The sequence below is a fragment of the Mus caroli genome, unplaced genomic scaffold, assembly GCF_978045245.1.
Source record: "Mus caroli unplaced genomic scaffold, Mus_caroli_1 scaffold_18, whole genome shotgun sequence".
In the NCBI taxonomy this organism is placed as follows: Eukaryota; Metazoa; Chordata; class Mammalia; order Rodentia; family Muridae; genus Mus; species Mus caroli.
The window spans coordinates 23,288,126-23,294,125 of record NW_028227273.1 but is presented as its reverse complement, the minus strand read 5'-3'; the positions used below and the strand labels follow the sequence as shown (position 1 = coordinate 23,294,125).

The 6,000-nt window shown below is 52.7% G+C and overlaps 1 protein-coding gene across 4 annotated transcripts in view; it reads left to right on the top strand.

The window, feature by feature from the left end:
- The first annotated feature begins 1,056 nt into the window (after positions 1–1,056).
- Positions 1,057–6,000, top strand: part of Togaram2 (TOG array regulator of axonemal microtubules 2) — a 59,207-nt gene continuing 54,263 nt past the window's right edge. For 3 of the 4 annotated variants that reach the window (XM_085832873.1, XM_085832872.1, XM_085832870.1), the window contains exon 1: positions 1,057–1,337. The gene's annotated coding sequence lies outside the window, so the exon portion shown is untranslated. The remainder of the gene's footprint in view (positions 1,338–6,000) is intronic. The other variant, XM_085832871.1, reaches the window with a different exon arrangement.

Sequence of the window (6,000 nt, the reverse complement as noted above, 5' to 3'; positions counted from 1 at the left end):
GGCTGTCCCGGAACAGGCCGGCCTCAAGTTCAAAGATCTGCCTCCCTCTGCCTTCTGAGTAGTGGGATTAAAGGCGTGTGCGCGCCCCTCTCCGGGTTTTCCATTCTTACTGGCAGGCCACTAGTGGCCTCGCTTGCTCTTGGAGCTTGCTCCTTAGAGAGACTTCTGGCTGGTCCCCATGGACCACAGAGAGGAAAGCGTTGTACTGGATGCATTTATTCAGCAGCTAGGCTTCCTGGGAGTGAGGCAGCCTGTTCCAGACTCCTCCGCTCCGTATTCCTGTGTCTGCCGAGCTGACTCCTCTCTGAGAAGTTGGAGAGGTTGCCTAAATAATTTCCTTAGTGTTTGGGCAAGTGGTTCTTTGAAAAGCTGAGTGAAATCGGCTCCTCTTCTGTATGCCTTGGAGCGTGGGCTGTAGAGGGTCAAGAGAGGGCAGGGCAAGGGGCAGGAACAGTTGCTATCTGAGGGGATGACACCCTGGTGCAGGGAGGGGCTCCTCGAGGAAGCTCACACAGCGCGGTGGACTTCAGAGTTCCCATATGCTTGGCTTTCGGCTACAAAAATATCTCTGTGGAGGTAAACAGAGGGCCTATTCTGTTCTGGACAAACCCCGTGCTTCTTCCTGGCAGTACCATTTTATAGATGAGGGAAACTGAGGCTGAGCAAGGTTAAGCCCTGGTCATAGAGCGTAAAACAGCAACAGTAAAATCGAGGTTAGACCTGGCTCTGCTTGCTGCCTGTCCCTACCTGGCCTTTTGCCTACGGAGGCAAGCTGATGAGCAGAGAGGCCCCTGGGGCCCAGAGGCCCTGTGCATAGGATCACCTTCCTATGGCTTCTGCCTCAGTCTGCTGTACATTTCTTGACGCAGCCACTACCCAGTGGATCCCAGCTGGCTCTGAGATGCTTGCGTGCGTTATCCCTCCCCCATGCCTCATTGTGGCCCTAGAGGACAGGTTGGCCGCTGGGGCATGCCCAGCACCAGGGGAAGCCACAGGGGAAATGAGGCCGAGGGGAAAAGTCTTAGCCCTCTCTCTCTCTCCCTCTCTCCCCCACACAGGGACTTGGGCTCCTTCAGAGAGCCGTTGCCATGCAGCCGTGTTTATTCAAGAGGAGCCTGGCAGAGAGCAGGAGTGTGCCAGCCGTGGCTGTGGGCTTTCTTGTACCTGCTTGGGCAGAAGGCCGTGGCCTAGGCCTCCTAAGCTGACCCTGGGCCAAGGCAGGCCAGGTGGGTGATGCCCTACCCTTGTCTCCCTCTGTGCAGGGACAGCATTGTCTCCAGAGAGACTAAGGACCCTGGATTCCTCCACTGACAGGGGATTGGCCTCTGGATGGAGAGGTGAGAGATACTGGCGTTTGCTCACTGAGCTGTTTGGATGGGAGGGCCAAGCCTCTGAAATCCTTTGAAGGAGGAGATCTGAACTTGGAGCAAGTAAAAAGAGCATAGCAAGGGGAGAGGGAAGCGGTGTCACAGTAGTAGATCTCTGCCCCTCTCTGGGTCTCTCTGAATGAGGCCAGACATGCTGCTGGCTGGCTGGTATGAGTCTAGGAAGAGGGCTGCTCTGGGCTGCTCCCTTCCCCAGGGTAGTGACCCTTGGCAATGGTTGGTTCTGCTCCTCTGGGCTAAATTCCCTGCGGGTGCTGAGAACGATGGTGCTGGCAGGAGTGGGTACAGTCCTAGGCTTGGGGACTGGAGCACCGAGTTACAGTGAAGGTTTGGAAAGATTCTGCTCTGGGTTTGAATTCTAACACCAGACCCACTTACTGGACGTATGGGGCTGGCGTTTGCACCTCCGAGTCTCAGTTTCCTTGTATGTAAAAGCTCTCCTGTCCCTGGTTTTGAGGGTGGAGATAGGGGGCACTGGGCCAGCCCAAGGGCAGAGTGGAACTTTTGTTCTTGTGTCGCTGTGAAAGTGGAGACTGGCGTGTTTCTTGCTTGACTGATTTTGGTCTCCTAACACTGTGGTTCTACTGGCTACCATCCAGAACGAGGCCCACACTGATGGGAAGTGATTTGGAAGGGTGACTTTGTTTATTTTCCGTTTGTCTTTTGTGAGGCAGGGTAGTGCAGGCTGGCCTGGGAGTTGCTAGGTCACTGAAGATGGTTTTGAACTTCTGGTACCCCTGTCTCTCTAGAGCGCTGTGATCACAGGCATGTGCCACTGTGCCTGCCCTCAGAAGGCCTCATTCTTCCTCAGAAGTGTAAGGGGTGAAGAGAGCTTCTATCTGACTGGGCGTCAGTGAGGTAGCCATGGACCATGCTGTCCTCTGGCCCTAGGTGGGGGGAGTGACAGGCCCATAGCCAGGTCATTTTAGTCCTACATTGTTCCCACAACTGGCTGGAGTTCAGTCCAGGGAGCAGCAGATCCGAAGCAGGGAGAATGTGGAGGAGGACCGGGGACGGGAGGACATGACCTAGGCTCTAAGACGCTATGAGATTTGCTTCTCAAGGCGTAGCGTCCCATCATTCCTGAGGGCCACCATTGTCAGGCAGTAAGGTATACTGTTTGTGATTCACAACAGGGTTCTGGGACAGCTATAAAAAGGAGTGCTGCTGCCTCCGACCTCACGTAGCTAGACATGGCAGACCCGAGGCCCATGGGACCTCTCTGTCCTTATCACAGTCACCTCCCGAATAGGGCTTATTACTCTCCTAGTTTCTTTTTCTTTTAGTACAAAGCCCTACCACCCATTTATGTGTTCCCAAGGATCCAGTTCATGCTCGCCTTCCTTCAGGTGCTTGGTAAACAGTGCCATTGTCAGTCATGGGGGGGGGGTTTCCTCCACTGAACTTACTGTTGTGGTCATCTGTGGCACTGAGTAAACACAGCAATCCTTTATTTTCATTGCCCTGTCTCCCGACGACGACGAGCCTTCCGCGCAACACATCCTTCCATTTCCCCGGTGAACATTTGGATTGCCTCCAGATTCGGCAGCTAGCCAGCTCTTGGCTGCTATGAATGTTCTTATGCTTCTCCCCTGGACCGGACGCACAGGATCATGTGTGGGTGGACACCCAGGAGTGGAGATGCTGACCTGGGGTGTATACACCTTGAGCTTTGTTAGAGAACACAGGCCAGGGTCCAGGTGAAGAACCGTGTGCAACTTGCTTGTGGTCAGCACGGCTTCCTGTCACTCTCTACTCATGGCAGCATGGGGACCCTTTCTCATCTTGACGCACACCAGTCTTTGTAGAGCAGTGGGCGCACCATGTTTCTAGCATTTCTCTGGTCACGAGGTTGGGGGTGGGAGGTTGGAGGTGGGGTGGGAGGGTAACCCTACCCTGTGTACAGGCTCTGGGCTGCTATCTTCCTCCTGCTCTTCCTGCTGGAGGGCCAGTCTCCAGCCAGTGCTGTTACTTCTGTCCTGTTAGTCTTTGAGTTTCAGGCCTGGGCTCCATGGCAGATGTCTGGAAGCTGCAATTTCCATGTGGCCTCTTTCAAACCCTTTGATTCTCAGCCCCGCTCACCTTCTTCCTCACCCTGGGATTTCCCTTCAATGCAAGGTTAGAATACAATGACTTTCTTCTCCCAGGTAATAGCCGGCCTGTGGCCATGGGTCCCTGCCAGGATGGTTGATATTCTCCTTTAAAAATTTCATTTATGGCTGTTATTGCGTGTGTATGTATATTGTACATGTGCCATTGTGCCTCAGCACATGAGCAGAGGACGGAGGACAATTTACAAGAGTCAGTTCGCTCCTCATGTTGTAGGTTCTGGAGATTGAACTCAGGCTGTCAGGCTTGTGCTGCAAGAACACGTATCCTCTGAGCCATCTTGTTAGCGCAACAGTTTGCTTTCTCATGAAGGGCCTTTGGGAAAAGAACAGAGCTGTAGCCAGAAGTTCCTGAGGGTCTTGCTAGACCTTTCTGAGGAGCTGTGAAGAGGAGAGTCCTGGATGTGCCAGGTAGGCCCTCAGATGGATTAGTGGAAGCAAGTGGGTCTCATTTCACCTGGACCAATGTTTCATCCCCTTTGACTCTCTCCTGAGCCTCTGGGAACCAGCCCACGCCCATGGACTACAGCTGGATAATTTGAGTCTCAGAGATGGCCAAGGTACTTGGACAGTCAAACCATACAGGACTTGTGTCCTGGTGACCATTGAGGGGCAGGGGGTCGGGGGAGAGAGAGGTCTTAATGGGAGCCAGAGAAAGAAGATTCCTCTCTTCTCACTGAGGCCTTGTTAGCTGGTGACCACCCCTGCAGAGGTAGGGATAGACATTGGCTCCCAGTAGCCTTTTGTTTGCGTTTATGACTGGATACTGTGTGCCCTCTGAAGTTCATACTGAATGGCTGATACCCCTTCCCCATAAATCAGTGCTAGAGGAGGGCCTTCATGGGTGTCGTTAAGTTCAAAGGCCGTGACAGTGGGGACCCCATGAGGTGCCGAGTGCCCTACAAGAAGGGATGAGAGAGCTTGTTCTTACTCGGCTCTGCGGGAGCAGCCTAAGAAGAGCCCTCAGCACCTTAGCAAGTCCTCAGCAGGTCTGAATCACCCAGTGCCTTGAGCCTGGCATCTCCAGCCGGGAACCACGTGGGATTCTATCTGCTGTTTAAGGCTGCGTCCCTCAGGCTTCAATAGAGTAACTGGAGAACAGACACACTAAGGGAAGAGAGAGTTGACCTCCAACACCCTCCCACCCTGACCCCTCACAGCAGGTCCAGATGCTGTGTTCAATGCCTAGTGCGTGTTTGGATTCATCTCTCATTTATACTGTGCATCCACGTGGCACATACAACAGGGTCACATCCAGCAGATTTTCAATTTTTGTAAATGCAAACAGAAATTAGGAGCCCTGTTGTCGTTAGGGAAGCCGCTCATCTGTGCAAGTTCCTCTCCTCATCCTTGAAGGGCCACAGTGAACATATGACAGCAGCGTGTACGGTGTGAGAGGTGTCCCCTAGCTCATGATGCCTTGTGCAGCCTGGAGAAACAGGCACAGTGGCGTGTTTGCACTCACGTTTGCTGATGATCACTGATGATCACCAACAGTTTAAACTTGGCTTTCCTTTACTCGTAGACTCTTCTTCTTCTTCTTCTTTTTTTTTTTTTTTTTTTGGTTTTTTTGAGACAGGGTTTCTCTGTGTAGTCCTAGCTGTCCTGGAACTCACTCTGTAGACCAGGCTGGACTCGAACTCAGAAATCCGCCTGCCTCTGCCTCCCAAGTGCTGGGATTAAAGGCGTGCGCCACCACGCCCGGCTCTCGCAGACTCTTCTAAATCTCCTCCGTTCGCCTTCAGTGCTGGGGCTCAGACCCAGAGCCTCATGCACGGTGCACTACCACTGAGCTATTTCCTTGGCTCTTTCCCTGCATCTTTTGGCTCTGTGGTGGCTGGTTTGGTGTGTCAACTTGACACAGGCTGGAGTGAGTTATCACAGAGAAAAGAGCTTCAGTTGGGGAAATGCCTCCAAGATAACCAGCTGTGGGGCATTTTCTCCGGTTTGTGATCAAGCGGGGGGAGGGCCCCTTGTAAGTGGTATCATCTCTGGGCTGGTGGTCTTTGGTTCTATAAGAAAGCAAGCTGAGCAAGGCAGGGGAAGCAAGCCAGTAAGTAACATCCCTCCATGACCTCTGCATCAGTTCCTGCTCCTTGCTTAAGTTCCAGTCCTGGCTTCCTTTGATAATCAACAGCAATGTGGAAAGTGTAAACAGAATAAACCCTTTCCTCCCCAACTTGCTTCTTGGTCATGATGATTGTGCAGGAATAGAACCCCTGAGTGAGACAGGCCCCATGATTCTCATATCAGAATTCCCTGTGTGGGAGGTTGGGGATGCCGCTCAGCTTTTGAGGTCCTAGTCATGGGTGCATACCACCCTCTTCTTTCCTCATCCTAGCTACTATTCCTTCGTCCCCTGAACACACATGTGAGAGTGTACACACACACACACACACACACACACACACACACACACGTACACACTGGAGGTCACATTTCCTGATTCTGTGGTGCATAAAAAAAAAAAAAGGTAGGTAAAGCAGCACTGTTTGTGGGTGTGGGAT